The 22,501-nt window shown below is 33.1% G+C and overlaps 1 protein-coding gene across 1 annotated transcript in view; it reads right to left on the bottom strand.

Annotated features, from left to right (window-relative positions):
* The window catches only part of LOC133185803 (uncharacterized), a 147,588-nt gene that overhangs the window by 113,277 nt on the left and 11,810 nt on the right, over positions 1–22,501 (bottom strand). The window lies entirely within an intron of this gene.

The raw sequence follows: 22,501 nt of genomic DNA, 5'->3' as shown, positions 1-22,501 counted from the left end.
AATTCCAATAGCAATTTTACGTCGTTTGGGCATACGTCTGGAGATTTACCTAGACGACATTCTGATTACGAACCAATCTCTCTTAGGCATTCAATCAGATCTATCAACAGCTGTTTACCTCTTAGAAATTCTAGGGTTTTTAATCAATCAGAAAAAATCTATTCTAGTCCCTTCGCATGTAACAGAATTTCTGGGATTCACTGTAAACTCGGAAACAATGACCCTTTCTCTCCCAAAAGAAAAGGTGCTAAAGATAAAACAAAACTGCTTAGATCTGGTGAGTCGTCAGTCTGTCTCAGCTCGAGATCTAGCCCAATTAATAGGGCGTCTAACGGCTACAAATCAAGCGGTTCTACCCTCTCCTCTCCATTACAGAAGTCTACAGTTACTAAAAACAAGAGCCTTACATACGGGAGGGAGTTACGACCATTATATACAATTAGACGAGGATTCGAAACAGGAACTAATATGGTGGTCGACAAAACTAAGCGTATGGAATGGGAGAGCTTTAGTCCGCCCCCAGCCGAAAATTATCGTCAAATCAGATGCAAGTCTGTTAGGATGGGGTGCAATTTGTCAGAATGCAAAAACGGGCGGTCTTTGGTTACAGAACGAAAGGGGACACCACATAAACGTGTTAGAGCTCAAAGCAGTGTTTTTAGCAATTCAATGTTTTCAGTCAAAAATCATAAAAAAGCACGTACTACTGCAATCGGACAACAAAGTGGCAATTGCTTATATAAACAACATGGGGGGAACAAAATCAAAGAAGTTGATAGAACTTGCAAGTCAGATTTGGCAATGGTGTTTGGAAAGGGACATAACTCTAACAGGGGAATATTTACCCGGGGACTTGAATTTAGAGGCAGACTGGGAGAGTCGTCATTTCAAGGACACGAGTTCCTGGAAATTAGATCCACAGATATTCAGTCATCTAATGAAGATAATGGGCCCTTGTTCAGTAGATCTTTTTGCAGACAGGACAAATGCCCAGCTGAACAATTATTTCAGCTGGAGGGTAGACCCTCATGCACGGCATCAGATGCGATGCTACAGACATGGAGGGACATTCTGGGTTACGCTTTCCCTCCGCTTTGCATGATAATGCCTTGTCTAGCGAAGGTGAGGGAGGAGAGGTGCCAAGTTGTGATCGTAACATCGACATGGCAAACGCAACCTTGGTATCCTCTCCTACTTCACATGTCGATAGACTTTCCAGTACTGATACCGATGGGCTCAAGAACCTTAACGTCTCCCTAGGGGGAAGTTCACCCTTTGATCACCAACGGCACATTACAACTAGCAGGGTGGAAGGTATCAGGAGATATTACACTTCAGAAGGTTTTTCAGACCAAGTTAAAGAACTACTCTTGCACGCATGGAGACCAGGTACAAAATCTGCTTACGACAGTGCCTCGTCGAAATGGAATAGCTGGTGTTTGGAACGATCAATTGATCCCTTTTCAGCCCCTTTGGCCTCTGTTCTAGATTTTTTAGCTTGGATGTTTTATCAGGGCTATAAATACCGAACAATTAATGTTCATAGGTCGGCAATTTCCTCAGTGTTACCGCAGTTAAATGGAGTTTCTGTCGGACAGGTCCCTGTTATGAAACAACTTTTTAAGGGAATATTAATAAAAGACCCCCCAAAACCTAAATATGTTTTTTCCTGGGATATTAATGTTGTTCTTAAACATTTGTCTGATTTGCCTTGTGATAACGACCTTTCGATTTTACAACTGAGCAAAAAATTACCATTTTACTCGCTCTAGGAGCTCCTAAAAGGGTTTCGGAAATTGCTAGATTCGATTGCCGATTTATGGAAAGAAAGGGTGATAGTATTGTTTTTCATTTACCAGGTCTATCAAAATCTCAGATGAACAATGCATGTAGATCTGTTCAGTACGATAAAATTGATAATGAAAGACTCTGCGTGGTACATTGTTGCTCTGTTTACGAGAAACGAACTGAATCATTTCGATCGCAGCTCAAAACTGAACCCGATCCGTTGCTCCGCGCAACCAAAAAAACCCATAATGGGGTTTCTGCACAAACGATTAGCAACTGGATAAAGTCTGTTATGTTAGATGCAGGCATCGATACATCAAAATTTCAGGCGCATTCGTGCAGAATGGTCTCTTCAAGTAGAGCGCATAATACCGGAATACCTTTAGAGGAAATTCTGTCAAAAGCAGATTAGTCAAATGCTCGAACATTTAGAACTTTTTATTTACTTAATACTTCGTCTGATATGTCTTATACACGTAATGTTTTGAATTTGGTGAGTTTTATTTTCGGCTTTAAAGATGCATTATTATATCTCACGGAAATATTTGAAATATAATTGAAGATTTTATGAGGGCGCGAAGCGCCCGAAATGAAATCTAAATTATATGATAATATTGAAGTGAGATATAATAATGCATTTCCCTCCCACCCTTACCTGTTTATTGGGTCAGTGGGAGATGTTTATTCATTTTTTCTATTACTTAATACCTGATAGCATTACCTAATACTTGAATTATTTTTTTATCGTATATGTTATAGGAGGATAACCCTGTACCATAAAACGCCACGACGCCACGATGCCTTCCGGATATTGCCTGTATGGTGGTTTTTTAAGAGTACTAAAAATGATGGACATAATTGCTTTACAATTCTGATCTTGATGTATAAGAATTCGAGGATTACTGTGTTAAATAGAATTATCATTGCTATGTATTTATTATAAATTCTGTCAAAATAACATTTGTAGTTTTCTTTGCTTTGTTTTGGCTCGCATATTGAAAGTCATCGATTATATCTATCGAGCAGATGGGGTTTACCTGAGGCATGCGCAGTAGGTTTTCATACCTGAGTAGTTTTTATCTATTTATAGGTAGTTATACTTTAAAGAGCTGTTATTTTAGTGTTGAATTGAAGGTCAATGCATTATTATATCTCACTTCAATATTATCATATAATTTATATTTCATTTCGGGCGCTTCGCGCCCTCATAAAATCTTCAATTTATCCTCATATCTTTTGCAATATTGGGTTTATTTCAGTAAGGCTTGCAATGTGGTTTTGGTATTGAAATCATTGTCAGCAACTATCAAAATAATTATTTTAATCACTACTGAAATCATTACTTCAATCACTATTGAAATCTTTATTTCAATCACGATTGAAATCTTTATTTCAATAGTGGTTGCTTGCCTGGTTTAGGTTTTGAAATGCATTCAAAACCTTTATTTAAATCATTGTTTCACTAGTGAACGTTATTTCAATAGTGTTTGCAATCTGTGTTCGGTTTTGAAATGCATTTTAACCACTGTCGAAATAATTATTTCAATAGTGAACGTTATTTCAATAGTGGTTACAACCTGTGTTTGGTTTTGAAATGCACTCTCAACCACTATTGAAATAATTATTGGTCGGTATTTCAATAGTGGTTGCAACACTGCACGTTTTCTATCCCCGAAGATTGACAACTGAAAACATAAAAGGAATTGGATAAAATAAAATATGAAAATTAAGAACAGTAATCAGGCTAAAAGTCCACTGTAACAAAACAAATTGAAAGCAAAGCAAATATAGATCTCTGAAAACATTAGAGATGGGATCAGCTGCCAGAGGAGTAAGTATCCCCTGTCATTTCAATCCACAAACCCTGGCTGATTCTTTTTATCATATATTTATATCCTCACTGTTTTATTTTATATGACTATAAAACCTATAAACCTATATTTTTTCCCTACGTTTTCTAATAACAGTAAGGAGCTTCTAGTTCAAATATAATCATGTTTTCATTTCTTTATGCGAAGAGATTTCATTTGGCAGAGACGATAGTCTATTTCTCTTTGTTTTGTGACTGCAAATTTAACTGATTTCATAAATCGTATTTCAAGTAAAATTTTTACCTTGCTCGAACCTTTTTTCTTGACATGAATTCCAAATCTTTATTCTTACTGATTTATGTACTTAATTGCATTATGAGACTTTATTGAAAATTTCTGAAAATTGCAAAGGGCAGAGAATATACATGAACCTTTTTTCAAATATTATTAAGAAACAATATAATTCAGCTTCCTTTCATGTCAATCTTGTAATTAATTTCATTGATTAAATGTTTTAAAAGTTTATTACATCCTTGAGTGGAATGAGGGGGGTTATTATAGCTATGGTTTTAAGAGATTTCACTTTAAAAATGAGCCGTTATTGCGAAAAACATATTCATGACTAGTATATTATACTATCAAATTGAGCCGTTGCTGCTACAAACACATTCATGACTAGTATACAATACTACAGAAAGAGACCTGTTACTGCTAAAACACATTCATTAATTTGAAACACTGCCATGAATGAGTTGCTAATGCTACAAACATAATCATAACTAGTATACAATACTACAAAAAATTAGCTGTAACTTCTACAAACATATTTATGACTAGTATTCAATACTGAAAAAATAAACCTATTACTGCTAGAAACACATTCATGAATAGCATACAATACTAGTTAAAGTGAGATGTTACTGCTACAAAAACATTCATGATTAGTATGCTATACTACAAAAATGAGCTGTTACTGCTGCAAACATATTTATAACTGGTATATTATTCAACCAAAAATGAGAGGTTACTGATACATATTCATGACAAGTATTCAATACCACGCAAATGAGCTATTACTGCTACAAACATATTTGTGACTGGTATTCAATATTAACAAAAATGAACTGTTTCTTTTACAAACATATTCATGACTAGTACTAAATAAAATGAAAAATGAGCTGCTACTGCTAAAAACATATTCATGACTAGTATTAAATACTTCCAAAAAGAGTGTTACTGCTTCAACACATTCATGACGTATATAATACTACCAAACTTGAGCGTTACTGCTACAATCATGAATACAAAGATATAAAAAGTGAGTTGTTACTGCTACAAACATATTCATGACTAGTATACATTGTTACCAAAAATTGGCTATTACTGCTACAAATAGATTTATGAGTGGTATTCAATACTACCAAGAATTAGCGGCTACTGCTAAAAAACATAATCATGACTAGTATACAATATTACCAAAAATGAGCTGTTACTCTACAAACAGATTAAAAAGCATTAATATTTTTTTATTTTAAATTGTCAAGATTTCTGTAACAACTTACTGATTTCCTTTTAATATCAGGAAATGTTCATAAGATTTTAAAATGTTAAAAGTAAGAAACAATTTTTATTTGATCAATATATAGTCTATGATAGCAATTTCTTTGCATCGGTATTGGAAATTGTTAAGGTATTGAGATATTCTAAATAGCTGAGCAATACCGAGTGGTATCCTTGCAGATTAAGAATTCCTTTTAAATTAGACAACAAAATGAAATCATTCACATGACTTGTAAAACTGACATATCATAAAATTTTATGAAGAGGATCATTTTGGATGAAAAGATATCTGAAATAAAAAAAACTTATCTTTTAGGTAAAAGTTGGCACTACTGATTTGATGTACATTTTATAAACAATACTTGTGGTTCACTTATAGTACATATGTACATATGGTCTAGCATTATCAGCAGGGTAAAGAAAAGTATTCAAAGAGGTTTTATTTCCCGAGCTAATGAATTAAATAAATATTACTTATTACTATTGGTTTCGACTATAACGGATTCAGAATCACATAAAAAGAAACATTTCCTCATTACCTGACATCATTTATTGAGAAGCATATGCATGTGCAAAGTGTATTTTTTAAAATAGGAAAATGTCTCTTGCTCTAAAGAGTTTTTTAATCATACTAACATAATTCCATGCATTTTAAAAGTGTTATGTGCTGCAAATGTTTAATTTTCAAATACATCTATCTTCAATGGTCATTAAAAACGTGGTTTGAATTCAACAAGCTTCAGTGAGGAGGAAGTTTTAGAAATGAGGATTGAGCATTCCCTTCCACCTGTCACTTCTGCTTTGTGTTCCTTTTCATGATCAGGAAAACGGAAAAATCTAACAATATGTATGGAAGCCTTCAGTCAACATTCAACTCTCTGCTGTTTTATATATTATTTTCTTGCGGATAGTCTGCTTACAATGAATTTGTCTGCGAACTTTTGTAACCGTTGTACACATTCTTTTTACACTTTATATTTAATATATAAAGTATAAAAAGTATATTTACACTTAATGTTTTATCTATGTCTGTTTGAACGTGACCAAAATGTAAATATAATTTCCGTGCAATGCGGATAATGAGTACACTTTGGCATTTTCAGTTGCCAAAAAAATAATAACTGGCTTGACAAAAACACATTGAAATCCTGTCTTAGAAGGCACTATTCTTTCCAGGTTACTCTTAACGTAGCATAAGATGATATAAAAGCAATAATTTATAGCTTTTGACATTGTTTTTGTTTCCTAACCAACCGTGTTGTTCTAGATAAATGTAGCCGTCTATATCATTGTAGTGTATGTCCTTATTTTTGGCTTAATCGTTTTGCCTTTCTATCAGTAAAACCGTTGTTTAGAAGTTATAAGAAACATAGCCTGATGAAAGTATTTACAATGCAGTGCAATTTAGTTGGATATTTGATTTATCTTAATGGAATCCTTTGTGTTTCCTCTGTTATGGGGAATAAATCGTTGGACAATTCTAAGTCATTACCTTCTACAACGTCAGGAAAAGCAGCCCATTCTCTTAGGAATATTCTGAATAAAGAAAGCCTATTACGCCTCTCAATGGAACAGAAAATGCAAAAATTAGTTTTGGATGTGATACACAATAAACATTTTATTTCAAATATGATGAAAAGTCTTGATGATATCATAAAAACATTGGAATCTTTAAGAACAAGGCAACAGAGGATTGAAAAAGAAAACTCAATACTAAAGGAAGAACTGAAAATCATACGCTGTACAATGTGCAACTCTAAAAATCTGACAAGTGACAATATAAATCCATTAAATACAACAGATATATCATTTCTTTGGGAAGAAATTTCTACTCCTCAGAAAGAAACTTGTGAACAAACTCTTGAAAATGCAGATATTAAAACAAAACTGGAGGATTTTATTGAAACAAACAAGACAATAAGTGAATCAGGAACAACATGTAAGCAGTTTACAACCGAATTCGAACAAATCAAAGAAAAAGATTTAAACATTTTAAAAAATGCAACTTATTTACTTGAAGAAAAATATGTTAGTCTATCAAACAAAAACGAGGAGATAGAGAAACAAATTCTTTAAATGAACGAAACAATTATCGAAGGAAAAAACACGGAAGACTTTAATACACGTTTAAAGATAACCGAAGGAAACTTAATGTCTTTTTCGACTTTCGTCAATAGAACAATTCAACATATTCTTCGGGGTCAAAGCAACGTGAGAAAACAACTGATAAGTATACCAGGTAACTACACTTTTCATATTTTTATATAATATATATTATATATATATATATATATATGAAGGCGACTTGCTTGAAGAAATTTTTAATTTCTTTATTAGTATAAAATGAAAGAATTTACGAAACGAATTTACATGTTTGGACGTTTAATTACCATTATATAACTTTTGATACATACTTGAACAAATATAGAAGGTACACCGGTCTTTCTTCAAATCCAAGTTCTACGCTGGGGTTATAAGAGGGCAAATGACCTTCATTGGTACAGTCAAATAGATTTAAATCGCAAATGATACGCTGATTAAAGTTGTTTCATCACACCCTTCCCCTTTGGCTAGAATGGACCCAAATTGTGGGGAGAAAATTTCAATATCTTTATTGTACTTTAAAGGAAATCATTATATTGATAGGGAACAGCAAGATTACAGATCTAGACCGTTAAACAAATTTACAAGTTGTAGCATAGATTTACTAGAGTCTGTCTTAACCCTCCGTGAAAGAGAAAAAAAAATACTTCATATGAGTATGATGGTCTGTGGTCCTCTAACGTCTTACAGAGTAAGGTATATACTGATTTGATTCAATCCCATCTATTCTGTAAATTGTAATGTAAAAAAGATCAAAATAACGAAAAGTGATCGATCTTAAAAATATCTACAGACAATAAAATGAAATGTATTGAGATAATGAACGCTCAAAAGTCCTTTAAACGATACAAATTTTGGAGCAGAGCAAACACGGATTTCTTAAACATCGGAGATGGGATCAGGTCCCATGGAGGAGTAAGCATCCCCTGCCAACTGGTCACACCAGCCGTGTGCTTCTTGTTATGACCGGGAAATAACGGAAAAAACCGTCGACAACAATTAGTATGAAAAACATCAGTCAGCATATGACTTAATGATAAATTGTATTTGCTGACAAGGTCAGTGTATCGACCATACAACTTACGAAATGACGACTTTAAACGAGACTGCTGATATTCTTGTTTCATCAACTTGTTGTTAATAACTCGTTTTAGAAATTGTTCATACGTAGAGCATACTCTTGCGTATCGAATCAACTGAGAAATATAAATCCCGTATGCAGGTGATGAAGTAAGTAAGGGAAGTTGAAGATTGAAAAGTTAAAGTCATCAAGTTTACCATAGAGCTTGGTTGTTAGATTACCATTAACGTCTTTTTCTAGTAAAATATCCAAATAGGAAACTGATGTGTCATTCTGTGGTATCTTTTATTTCAAGCTAACTAGGATATATTGTATCGACATAAGAATGGAAATTACCATTGTTAATTGACAATATGTCAATAAAAATCGATAAATAATGTGAACAGGGCATAAGACACGGACCCCGGAAAATTCCAGAGGTGTGATCAGGTCCCAATTTTATACTTTGCTATTTTTTCCAAGGTATTTCTAAACTTTATAATAATATTAAAGATTTCTCATGGATATTTTTATCAATTCCAGAAAAAGTACGGCCTCCTCCAACCGTAAGTGGTATTGCATTTTACGCCTACATGTCTCAAAATACGGATAAAATATCTGGCAGGCGTAATCTGATATTTGATCTCGTCAGAACCAACGTTGGAAAAGGATATCGTTCTGGCATGGGAGTATTCATTGTTCCAGAAACCGGGTTATATGTGTTTACTTGGACAATTAGGTGCAATGATAATCACTTCCACTCGACACAATTAATAGTGAATTATACAGAGCTAGGAGTTATGCACACATATGTCAGCAATCGCTCCGATATGCCAGGGACAGGAATCGTTGTTATACGTGTCACAGTAGGAGACAGAGTCTTTGTAAGAACACATTTATATTGGAATCGTGGGATAATTGTCAGCAACAACGCAGGAAGGTCATCATTTGCTGGTTGGAAATTGGCTTGAGTGTGAAACATTTAGAAGACTAGACGTTTTCGAAGGAACACACGTGTAGTCTGCTTTATAGCATCAATAAGGAAACAATAAATAAAAGGGTGGTCAGTTATTTATTTGCTGTTAGCATTATCATAATATACAATAGGAAAGAAAAAAAATCCATAAATATTAAGACCGATAGAATAGCATTTATCATATAAAATCTGACATTCAAACAGAAGTAGGATTCCTCAACGTTCAAGATATAGAGCAAATATTGAATTTAAAAGTACATATAAGAAATATTTATTTTTTCATTTTAAGACATGATGAATATGTGTTTACTTCAGCTATCCTCCGAAAAAGATTTAAGTCTTTCTTTGCTGCAATATTATAAAGCTGCAACGATACTTTTGGGATATCGATCAAGATGTATTTTCATAGTATTTAAATTTCAGTTTTTGTGGATATTGTAAAGCATACAGTTTCAAAGTACAGTATCATGAGCTCATAAACATGAAATATAAATGCTAATATCAAAACCATGGCTCACAAAACCAAAATACATACAGGTTAAATCAACATTCCGGAATATTTATGCAAAGTAGGTTAAAGGTCAAGGACAAGAGGATTGTAGCGCTATTAATTTTCATGTTTTATGTCAAATAGTGCAAATGCTAAATAGCATAGATTTACCTCTTAAATTTTAAAAATGTGCTGTATATCGGGACAATGAACTACTTTGAAAAGTAGGTCAAAGGTCAAGTTCAAAGGTCACGAGGTCGGTATCCATGGTATTTTACAAAAACCAAGTGCCAAGCAATATATGTGCAAAATATCAAATCTATATCTTTTACAATTCACAAGACATAGGGTGTGACAGACTGACAGTGAGAGCCGGGTAAAGTGATCCCTAAGTGTCGCTCTGCTCTGCAGGTGACACAAGAATGGCATTCATCGTATCACATATTTATGTACCTGAACACCTGTCGAACAATTTGTCTTTTTTGAAGTCAAATGTTTAAAGTTTCTTTGGTTTAGTCAATATGTTAAGTTTATATTGTGATGACTAGAATTTCTTGAATAATTATTCAAACAAATCACTTATAATCGTAGTCTTCATATACGAGGTACGTTAAAAAATACGCAGACTTGTTTGAGCGGAAAAAATATTTGACGACAAAACACACAAAACGTCACACATATTATAAAAGAATCTTTTCTTAAGTGATTTCAAAATATTGTAAATTCATTATTCATTAATTATCCCTTCAGAACGTCAAAAATATTTTCATGGCAGTTCCATTAAAATTTGCACTTAAATGAAAATAATATCAAAGAATAGGTGTATTCTTATGTTGAGTGTGCACTGAGTTTTCATGTTGATGTTCATGTATCATCAAAACTGTCGGGGAGAGTCTTCGCGAGCCCTGTATGCGTCTCGCCCAGCTCCCGTTTCTTCATCATCCAAAGATCATATTGATATCCCAAATAAAATTTGCTTTAGAAATTGGCTTGGTCACACTTTCTTTTTCAGTTTTCACTCTTTTCTTGGCCCTCCCGTCTTTTATTAGCCATGTTCTGTTTATGATATACTACGCATGTGTGAATAGCATGGAAAGTGGAACCCATTTCATGTTATGATGTGTATTTTTCTGAGTCATCAATAATTATTAATTCTAATGAAATAATTAAAATCTTTTAATCATGAAACTTGTTATTTTCTGAAAGGTTATACATTTATGAGTAGTAAAAACATTCCAAACCCTATGGGAGAATTTTATTAAGTCGACTTTTTGATAAGATTCGTCGAACTGTCCCTTTCATTCACATCCACTTCTGCTTTTATAATTGCTGCAGTTTTTTTGTTGACCAATGCGCAAAATACTTAACGGCATTCTATCTTTAAATGAAAAAGATGAAGATATAAGAAAGAGTCATCGATATCAAAGAAATTTAAAAACAAAAAAATCACCGACCACTGGAAATTGCAGAGGTAGGATCAGGTGCCTAGGAAGAGTAAGCATCCCCTGTCGACCGGTCACACCCGCCTAGAGCCCTATGTATTGATCAGGTCGACGGAATATCCCCTAGTTAAATTTTAGTATTAAAAAGGCCTCACACATCAGACAAAATATGACCCATTGATAAGTTATACTTGCTAATTCATGATTTTGTTTTTCTTCACAAATAAATTAGTTTCCTTGCAAGGGCAATGCGTTATATTTATATCATGCAAGTCGTCGTGTCTTTCTCAATTAGAACTAGCATAGAATTAAGGATGACGTTTACTCAGCTGACAAAAAAAAAAAAAAACTCCAACGATAAAAATGAAAAACACCTATTGTATATAAAAGAACTATGATTGTAGAGTTATTATTCACTTTCAAATAACTAGGTCAATGACCCTCTTTTCATGTAAGTTGCCCCTGGGTATTTTTTGGAAAATACCTCAAATTTTCACTATAAACAATATTTTCTTTATTTATAAGATATAACAAGTAACAAAACTTTTTTGATAATGAAATACAGTATAAATGGATTAGTTTTGCTAAATATACATTAACAATTAGACTTTGAACTATAAAATATATGGAGATAATGAACAGTATTCAAGTTCAAAAGTCCATTAAACATTAGTGCAGAGCAAACACGGAGCTCCAAAACATCAGAGGTTGGATCAGGTGCCATGGAGGAGTGAGCATCCCCTGCCGACCGGTCACACCCGCCGTGTGCTCCTTGTCATGATCGGGAAATAAAGGAAAATTCGTCGACAATTCAGTGTTTAAATAATGGCCTAACAATTAGTATGAAAAACACCAGTCAGCATTTGACTCAATGGTAAATTGTATTTGCTGACAAGGTCATTTTATCGACCACAGAACTTACGAAATGATGACTTTAAACGAGACTGCTGATATTCTTGTTTCATCAACTTGTTTGTCAATAATTTACCTCGTTTTAGAAATTTTGCATACGTAGAAAATAGTCTTGCGTATCAAATCAACTGAGAGATATAAACCCCGTATGCAGGTTATGAAATTATATTGCTGCATAAGTAAGGGAGGCATACACTTCTTCATTTTCAGATCGAATTTGTCCTCTTTCACTTTTTTCTAATTTTTACCCCTTTTAAAAATAATAGTACAAACATCTGAATTATAAGAATTCTAAACTATTTTGTAGCCTCCGCTTACGTTTGTTTCTCTTTTTATGCTACTATTAAAATTATATGTGTTCAATGATCGAGTTCTTGAGATACATTTTCTTGAACGGTTTTTGTTCATGTTTTGGAAAATCTTCACTGGATGCCAATATATTATTTGAAATAATAAATGAGCTTTGATACAACATGAAATATGCAAAATGGTGTTAAAACACATAGAATCTTAATTTTATGAATAATATTGCACGAAAAACAAATTTAAGAAAATGAAAAAAAAAAAAATGATTTAGTCCGAATTTCCTCTGCATCACCATAAACTTCCATTTGTTCAATCAAATTTTCTTCAAATAATAAAATATGAAATTTTTAGATTGGAAATGAGTTATAACATGTTTATTTTGTCCATTTAATCAATTCCTGATTTAATAGTATTTTATAGCATATTCCATTTCTGTCACTAAAAACCTGAGTAAATACCATACTTAACACTGCACGGAGAGATTAACGGGGGCGAACATCATGATTCTATTTGTAGTGGTATGTTTGAAGAAAAGCAATATCTTTATATTTCATTGTCTTTCAAACATACTGTAATTTTTATAACTGAGACAAAACAGATAAGAGTTTGCATTAAATTATAGGAGGTTATGCATTTCTTATCAGTCTCGTAGAAGACACGGAAATGTTGATTATAGTCCTTCTCAGTCTTCTTGTCTGTCCCCAAAAGGGTTTTACTCTGGATTCCAGTTCATTTGATTCCAATGAAATTCGCTTGTTGGAGATAAGAGTGGCACAGCTGGAGAAATTAATTGGAAAAGAAAAGTTTAATTCAGTCAATTTAGACAGAACAAATGAAGTTTCGTCTAGTACGACCAGCAAAGCCGAATATTTTTCTTATACCCAGGAGGATAAATTTCCTTCAACAAGTCAGGAAATTTTAAATTCTGAAATTGAAAATTGTGAAGATCGAATTCTGACCTTAGAGAGGACTGTTCGAGAATTATCAAAGGTGATCACTAGACATACAGAATATTACCAACGTTTTCAAAGACTTGAAGCAAGTTTTGATGAGCAAGAAAGAGCCATTTTTGATTTGAGAAGACAAATATCTGAAAAAGAAATTTCTCTTCAAAAATATGAAAATAAAGAAAGGTTAGCTGAAGGCAAAGGAATAAAAGAATCAACTTTACCTGAAGTGATTGGAACTGGAAGGCACGAAATGAAAAATGGTCACATCAAAGACTACAAAGACAAAAACAAAGGAATTATAAACAAAAGTAATATCAACTTCACATTCAATTTTTACATTTACTGATAACGAGTTAACTCTAGGACGTATCTGGCCTTGTAGTCCTTTCTATATAATAGGTAATGATTTGGTGATCAAATGAAAAAGGTAAAGATTATGAACAGTGAGCAATCATAAAAAAAAAAAATCCACAACCAATACAAATCTTTGAAACAAAGGCCAAAGGAAATTTAAGAGGTGGAATCAGATGTCTAGGAGGAGTAGGCATCCCTAAACAGAGGAACATCTCTCTCTCTATATATATATATAAATATATATATTTAGGGTAAACCGTAACAGTACTCAGTCAGTAGAGGGCACGCTCTTTATGGATGAAAAATTCTCAATAACATACAATCAATCAATGAATTCAGTATGAAGTATATTTACTGCAAGTACTAATGTTTATAGCACGGTAAACCGTTAAGTTTTGAAGCGATGTCTATGGCGTTTGACAAGCAATTCCTTGTATCATTGTGACCTTCAACTCTGCATTCAAATATATCGCCGACTTGTCATCAAATAACAATAGATACTCCCATTCATTTGTCGACTTTTTATATCACAGTGTACTGACGGATAAATTGATGTTTCAGGGATTTAAACAATCACGTCTCGTTTGAAATCAGCATTCCCTAAATTCTATGATCGTTATAATAATCTTAGTAGCAAATATAACATATCATCTGATCGTACTCTTGCTGACATGTTTCATACCAATTGTTATGCCTTGTTTTTATAGATATTCTAAATTTGACTACGGATAATTCCATCTACCTTATCAGTAGATAGGGGATTACGGCGGGTGAGTCCAGTCAACAAGGAATGCTTTCACCTCCTAGGCACCTGATCCCGCCTCTGCAATTTTTAGGGATCCGTGTTTTATGCTTTGTTTACAGATTTCGCAGCGCAGTTAAGGCTGCAGTAAGGAGGTGGGGCCTAATTTTTACGGGAAATGCTTACTATGACATCACACAAATGTGTATGTTCTTCAAATTACCACAAAATGAAATGATTTGCTATTTTAAACTGTTGGATAGCTTTAAACTACATCAATACTTACTATTGCATGTTTTTTTGTCGTTGATTTAATCCCACAGAGCAATATATAAACAATTCACTGATCGCAATGCACTTGTCAATGTGACGTCATATCGCAAAATTTGACGCAGTTTGTATGCAGTGAGAGGCGGATCAAATTATATTTTATACAATGAAAAATGTATTTTATAAGTAAATAAAATATATTTGCAGATATATAAGAGGCCATTAACTTGGATGCGATGTATATTTTATGATTTTAATCATATACTTCCCGTACATTTCCTAGACAAGCGATACTGCCGTATATTTGTATGCAGATTCATTGAAGGGTAATAGAAGGGTCGTAATAAATCGATATATTGCAAGGGCATACCCTCAATGAATTATGACAAGCTTTTACACATAAACTCAAGAGGTATGAAGATATTTGAAAAGTGCTGCGAACCTGATGAAATCTTGCAAATGAATCAATTATATCTATATTTAATGTACTTGACCAGCAAAATATTCAGCATACGGTCTAACAAACGTAATTTTAGCAGTCATATAGTATAATCTATATAGGTTCGCAGCACTTTTCACAAACTACAAATAGTGTTGAAAATAATTATAAATTAAACTTAGATTTTCAACGTGATTATGCCCTTGCAATATTGGAATTTATAGATGACCTCAATACTGCAGGTATATTTGCTAAAATCACGTGACTGCCACATTACATGTACGTCACAAGTCTAGGTAAGAAATCTAATCGTCCCCAACATGTAGTTTTCAACCACATTACATTTGTCTGATAATAGTAAAGTCCTAAAAAGAATCGCCCATCCTTGTAAAGAATGTATTTTCTATATAAAAAATTCGCCGATATTTCCATTTTTCACCTTAACTGTACTGCGTTGTAGTGTTTGTGGAATTTTTTCTTCAGATTATCACTGTTCTCTTTGTTCACCTTTGAAACAAGAAAAAATTGTCTGATGTATATCTGAAGATTGCAATTTGAAAAAATATAATCGATAGTTGTTGATAACTGACATACATTTGAAACAAAACCAAAATACAATCTATGAACCATTATGTAATTCCTCCTTGTCAACGAAGATGTCAAAAAAAACATTAAATTTTCAAATACAGTACGAGGTATTAACTCTGGAAACTGTTATTTAGGACTACCGTATACAAATGTTCTTTCTCTGATTTTTGACCAGTAAATTTTTGCTGATCAGTGGATTTTTTTTTTAAATTTCTGTTCATTTGATTTTTATTGACAATGATAAGGCAGAAATATATAAATAATTCTTCATATAACTGCAGTTATATATTTGTATTTTCTACACTTCCTTATGTCATTTTTAGTCATTGATCTTTCAGAGAGATTGCTCTCCTCTATTACAACAACTTCTCGCCCGCCTACTTTACCAAAATCCGTTGCATTTTATGCCTATATGTCTCAACACACGCAAGCAATATCTGTTCAATATCCATTGCGATTCGATGTCGTAAAAACCAACGTTGGAAACGGGTACCATTTCCCAACAGGAATATTCATTGTGCCTGAAAATGGGATCTATGTCTTTTCTTGGACTATAAGAGTTTATGGTGATGAGCGACACTCAACACAGTTAATGGTGAATACGGAAGAACTCGGAGTACTACACACACACGCCGCCTCTGGTTCAGAATCCGAAGGAACAGGGATTGTCGTGGTGCAAGTCAACGCAGGAGACGACGTCTTCGTAAGGACACATGAGTCATGGAATAATGGTGCTATTCGTAGCGATGCTGCAGGAAGAACATCATTTTCGGGATGGAAACTATCTTAAATATCTGACACGCTAAACTTGAATGCTAGTAATAATTAAGTATTTTATTTTCGAAAACACAATTTGGAAATTGTTAGTGTACATGTATTACCAATACGTTCAATTACAATACAACGTTTTTGAATAAAATCATTAAATATTTTCACAAAATTATCAATAAACTTTTTTGGCGTGATTTTAAACCAATCATCTTAAATAAGCCAAATAATAAAGACCAACAAGAAATTATGATTTTGAGGCCATTAATTCATAGATCATCTAAGAGTCTTTTTTAGATATAAGAAAAATAAGTATGATATGAAGACAAAGACATATCATTCTAAGTCATACGATCAAATATGAAGGTAAGAACGGCAATCATTCTCTAACATCTATTAAAACAATTCAAACTACGTGCAGAGCCAATATAAAACTACGAAACCATAGGTAGGCTCAGGTGCCTTGGGAGATTAACAATCTACCAAACGACCAATTGCAATTGCAAACAAGGCCATTTTGTCGACAATAGAATTTCCGAAATTGTGACTTTAAACGAGATTGTTGATATTCTTGTATCATCAACTTATTTGTCAATAACCTGTCTCTTATTGGGGACTTTTTCAAAAACGCCATTTGCAGGTGATAATGGTAGAAAACTACATTAATAACGGACGTTGACGATAAAATATTGATGTAATCACGTTTATTATGAAGTTTAGTTGTCATTTTGCCATCATTGTCTTTCTCTAGTAAAACATTCAAATATGAAACAGATGTGTCTCTGTGTGGTGTCTTTTATCTCGAGTTAAATGGGATATATCAAATCAATATCAGAATGGAAATAAATATTGCAAATTGATAAAACCCTGTCTACAATACTGATACTTGTTCTTTTTCCATGACTTTCTTTTCTATGGTATAAATAATTGAGAAAGGTACAAGGGAAAACAATGAATATCATCTATTGACGTATATACTTTTTTTTCTTTATCTCCTTTATCATAACAATTTAAGAAATATAAACAATATATTTCTTTAAGATTCATGTAAGCAAAAATTATGTATAATCTTATCAAAGTATTATATTCTACGTGTTATTGATTTTTTGTAAAAAAAAAAAAAAAAAAAAAAAAAAAAAAAAATGTATCAATTTAGAATTCAAAAATTGAAGAAACAGTATTACAGGTAATACAGGAACTTGAGGTTTCGGGAGTCTACCTACAGTTTCAAATAACAAAAATTTTAAGGACTCTCCTGGTTTCCGTAGTTTGGAAAACACGTGCCATCGGAGCCGTGTGATAAAAGCTTGGTGGATTTGTTAGCTGTCTCGTGAAAGCAAATTACTGATAGATTCAGAATTCCTCTATTTTCACTGAAACAGAAAACTGCATGGAATCGTAACATAATAGTTTGAATATCAAGGAAACTTGGGGGAATTTTGAGCATTTTCATTTTAGAATATGACCGATATATGATGGGAAATCCAAAGATTCTTTGACATTCAACAGTTGGTATATCATTTCTTACTAGACTGAAAAAAAAAAATCTATCACAAAATTAACGTGTGTTTGTGTGTTTTTAACATCATGAAAAATTCTTCTGATCTTCTCTTTTTACATTATTCAGTAATCATTTTGTTATGAAATGATCATTTAATGGAACTCCCAAATTTTCTATTGCCATTGGTCATCAACAAATCTGCTTGTTAAAAAACCACTTTTAATTCTACAAAGAAATACTCTGATGTCAATATAAAAAATGTGCTCGAATTGATCATTAACAATACCTATGTATTTTCTTTGGAGACAAGGTTTTTCCAGTAGCTTGTTGGAATATCTATGGGTATTAATTGTGCCCCATTATTAAAAAGACTTTATGGTATATTTAATAAGCAAAAATTAATTCAAACAGCTTCTACAAAAGGAAGGGGTGTTTTTATCAATTAATAATATTCTTTCGATATATCCCTTTGAACTTGAAACAAAAGATACTATAGAGTCTGACACATCTGCTTTATACTAGGATATTTTACTTCAGAAAAACAATAAATTCTAACTTATTACTATACGTTATGATCATAGTGATGACTTTAACTTTTCTATCGTCACTTCCATTAGTTATGTAGCAATAAACCATCATTACCTACAAATGGGGTTAATGTCTCTCAGCTGATTCGATACGCAAGAGCATTTCATTCGTATGAACAGTTTCTAAAACGAGACCGGCTACTTAAAAACAAGTTGATCCTATAACGGTATAAGATTTTGCAAATTCAATGGTCTTTGACTTATGGCCTTCTTAGCAATAAAATTTATCGTTATGTCGATTTTTTTACTGATATTTATAATTCCAGTTGTTAGACCATAATTTTTTATACTGATTTGATTTTGAGAAATTTCTCTGTTTTCCCGATAATGACAAGTGTGACCGGTCGACAGGGGATGAATACTATTCCATGACACTTCAAACCACCTCTTATATTTTCAAAGGTCCGCTCACAATTTGTATTGTTTCATTAGCCTTTTTAGTCTGATAACCCTTTGCTGTCTTTTCACCAGAAGCCCATTTACAAGACTTTATTTAAAAATGAATACCTTTAAACCTATTATATACATACATGTAGTTCTCCCTTTCGATGACAGCATGGTATCATTCCAGCATAATAAATCTCTTGCATTTTATTCCCATCTGTCGGAAATGACACAAGCGAGAGATAAAAAAGCATCCCTTGCCGTTTGATTTTTTGATGTCGTAAAAACCAACATTGAGAAATAGAAATGGTTTCAGAATTGAAACCGCAGTTTCTGTATTTACTTTTGGAATAAGAGTCTATTATGGTTGTTATCACCCAAAGTAGTTAGTCATGAACATTAATTAACAACTGGTTATAACTGAGGTAAAAGTCTCCTTTAGTTCAGACTTTTGAGGTGTGGGTATTGTTGTGGTGCACGTCAATGAAGAAGATGGCGTCTTTTTCAGGACACATAGTCCTAGAAAATGGAGTTAAAACTGGCAACACGTTGCGGAAAGATCGTCATTCGCAGACTGGAAATTACCCTAAATGTCTTTTTAAAAATAAACACCAATCAATTTAACAAGATCAGAAAGATTATATTATTCAATGTGATTTTCCGGTTATATCTATGCATAAGGACAATGCACTTGATACCGTAATTGCATTTTAAAAGTGGAAATTCATAATCAAAAAGTTTGTAACAATAGTAATAGTCATAGTAACAAAGTCAGCAATGGCTTAAATGTAAAAGGTAAAGATGACAAACAGTGATCCATCTTCAAAAATCTATTGTCACATTTAATCAACTTATCATATTTTTGTTAATGTATTTTAAATTTCATGTAAATATCCCGTAGGGAACCCCTTCTTTTTTAATATGTTATCACTGTACATATCCTTCACTTAAGCTCAATTCACTGGACCTTAAAGCCGGCCAGGGCGTGCAAGTTAGTTTGGACACGGCAGTACAGAGAAGAAGACGCTTTTACCTCCTCTCGATCAGATATGTTTTGTAACCAGCATAAATAGTTACACCGAGTAACGAGTATTATTTGCGGGGCTTACTTTGTATTACTTTGTATTCAATATGTGTTATGGTCCAGCGTTTCTGAGGTAAGGTTTATGCTTATAATTTTATCGTAGTTATTTTCTTGTATCATTCATTTGTCCTAAAACACCCAGTCACTGCATTTCTCATCAGTTTTAGCATGTATGTTTTGTTTAATTTGATTACTATATATAGCAACACGTATTTGAATATTTCAAGGTACGGTGTACGATTTCCGTCACAAAAGTTTGTCCGTAAAGTAGCAATTCGTAATATTGCATTTGCGTATGGGTTGTATGTATAGTTGAAACATCTCATGTGTGTTTAATTAAGTCTTATCTAAGACGTGTTCATTACCTTTAAATCTGATAATGAGTGTAATGTGTATTTGTGTTAAGCCACAAGAGCTTATTAGTAATACATTTGTATGTGTATGTTGGAGAAGGTTCCATCCATCCATAGTTTAAAGACAATGTTGAGACTGTGTGGAGAAGCCACCCAGTGCCTTGAATGAGTCCGCCCTTCCATCGTGATGAAGTAGTAGAGAGGCCACCCTTGGGCCCTAGAGTTTTTCCTCTTGCCGGTGGTTAGGAAGGCGGCAGGACAAAAACCCATTAGGACAAGCAACAACGGATCTTGTATATTTGTTTATTTATTGTAATTAAATATGTAAATTATCTGGACAAAGCTTTATGGGCTATATTTAAACTTAATAAACTAAAAAAAAAAAAAAATAAATCCGCTCGACTATCTGTGACATCTATAAACAATACAAATAAGTGAAGAGAGCATAAAACATGGACCCCTGGAAATTCCAGAGGTGAGATCAGGTGTCTTTGAGGAGTAGGCATGCCCTGTTGACCGGTCACACCCGCCGTGACACCTATGTATTGATCAGGTAGACGGAACTATCCATAGTAAAAAAAAATCACAACAAAAACAAATCACAGTTGGTATGAAACAAGTCAGCCCCAAAACGACCCAATGTTATGTTATGTTTGCTAAAAAGGTCATTATAACGACCATGAAATCTACGAAATGCCGACTTTAAACGAGGTTGTTGAAATTTCTGTAACATCAACTTTTTTCTCAGTAGCCTGCCTAATTTTAAAATTTAATCGTACTACGATCATGCTTTAGAGTATCGAATTAGTTTGAGATAAAAGCATTATGTGCAGGTGATAGTCAATTATTACTATAACAAGAAAGAAAGTTGACGATGGAAGAGCTTTTTCATGTATGTTTGTCATGTATTTTAGTTGCAAGTTGGCCCTTATCGTCTATAGAAACAGATCTTGCAGACTCCGTGGTGTCTTTATTTCACGTTCATTGAGATATATCAAGTCGACATATGAATGGAAGTAACTTGTGTTAATTGATAACACGTCATTGATATATCTGAATGTCAAATTGAAGGTCACAGCAAGTAACTGCTTTTTATGTAGGTTTTTGAATAAATGCTGCTTCATGGCAATATACAAAACAAAAAAGTTCTGACGAAATATATAATGGCAACTCAATAAGGGAGTAAAATATCTATCCCATAAATTTTAATGCAAATATCCAATCTGAAATTTCTTTGAAACCCTTCTTCAATATAAAATGCTTAAAATAGACATTTTTGGAAAAAAGAAATAAAAAATAAAATTGTGATGAGTGTTTGCAATACTTACAAAAGAAAACGACTAGAAAGGTGAACCATAAGACATATATTATTTAAGGAATGAATTTAGAAGCTACCCAGGTTATATGGAATAATCTGGGTCGGGGCATTTTTCCCTTTTACACTTTATAAACCGCGAAGAAATTTGAAAAAAAAATGAAAACTGTTCGAACCCAGGTTATATCGTATAACTTGAGTTGCAATTTAATTCATTCTTTATAATTTAATTCTCTACCATTAGGTGTAGAAAAAAGACAATTTCACCTCATAAAATGATATTATATTGTACAAAATTTAAATTTAAAGTCAAACGGATTGATACGTTTTTGGCGTAAGTCATTGTGACGTAGGCACCACAGGATATACGATTTTAACTCATTTTCAGCCAATCAAAAAGTATGTTACAACCAGAATAAAATTATTACCGTTTAACTTGGAAGACGGTATACCGAGTTGAAGTATTTTACAGTCTTCGGACTATGCACTTCCTCTCTTTTGTGATTGGTAGAAATTGCATGATGAGAAAATTTTCAATTAATTCATTGGTTGAAATGCTGTTCAAGGCAAGGGAGATGATTTTCTGATGATTTAATTTTCGTACGACTTAGCAATTTTTCAAGATTTACAATCGTAAAAAAATATGACAAAACGAATAGTGGACATTGGCGCTAATTAATTCGATTTAACGTGCTAGTTTTTATAGCAATTACCGAGA

This window comes from Saccostrea echinata, unplaced genomic scaffold (genome assembly GCF_033153115.1).
Source record: "Saccostrea echinata isolate AGI-Se365-2 ecotype Australia unplaced genomic scaffold, CSIRO_AGI_Sech_v1 ptg000012l, whole genome shotgun sequence".
NCBI classification, from domain to species: domain Eukaryota; kingdom Metazoa; phylum Mollusca; class Bivalvia; order Ostreida; family Ostreidae; genus Saccostrea; species Saccostrea echinata.
Note: the sequence above shows the minus strand (reverse complement) of the source record. Positions and strands in the feature narration are given on the sequence as shown.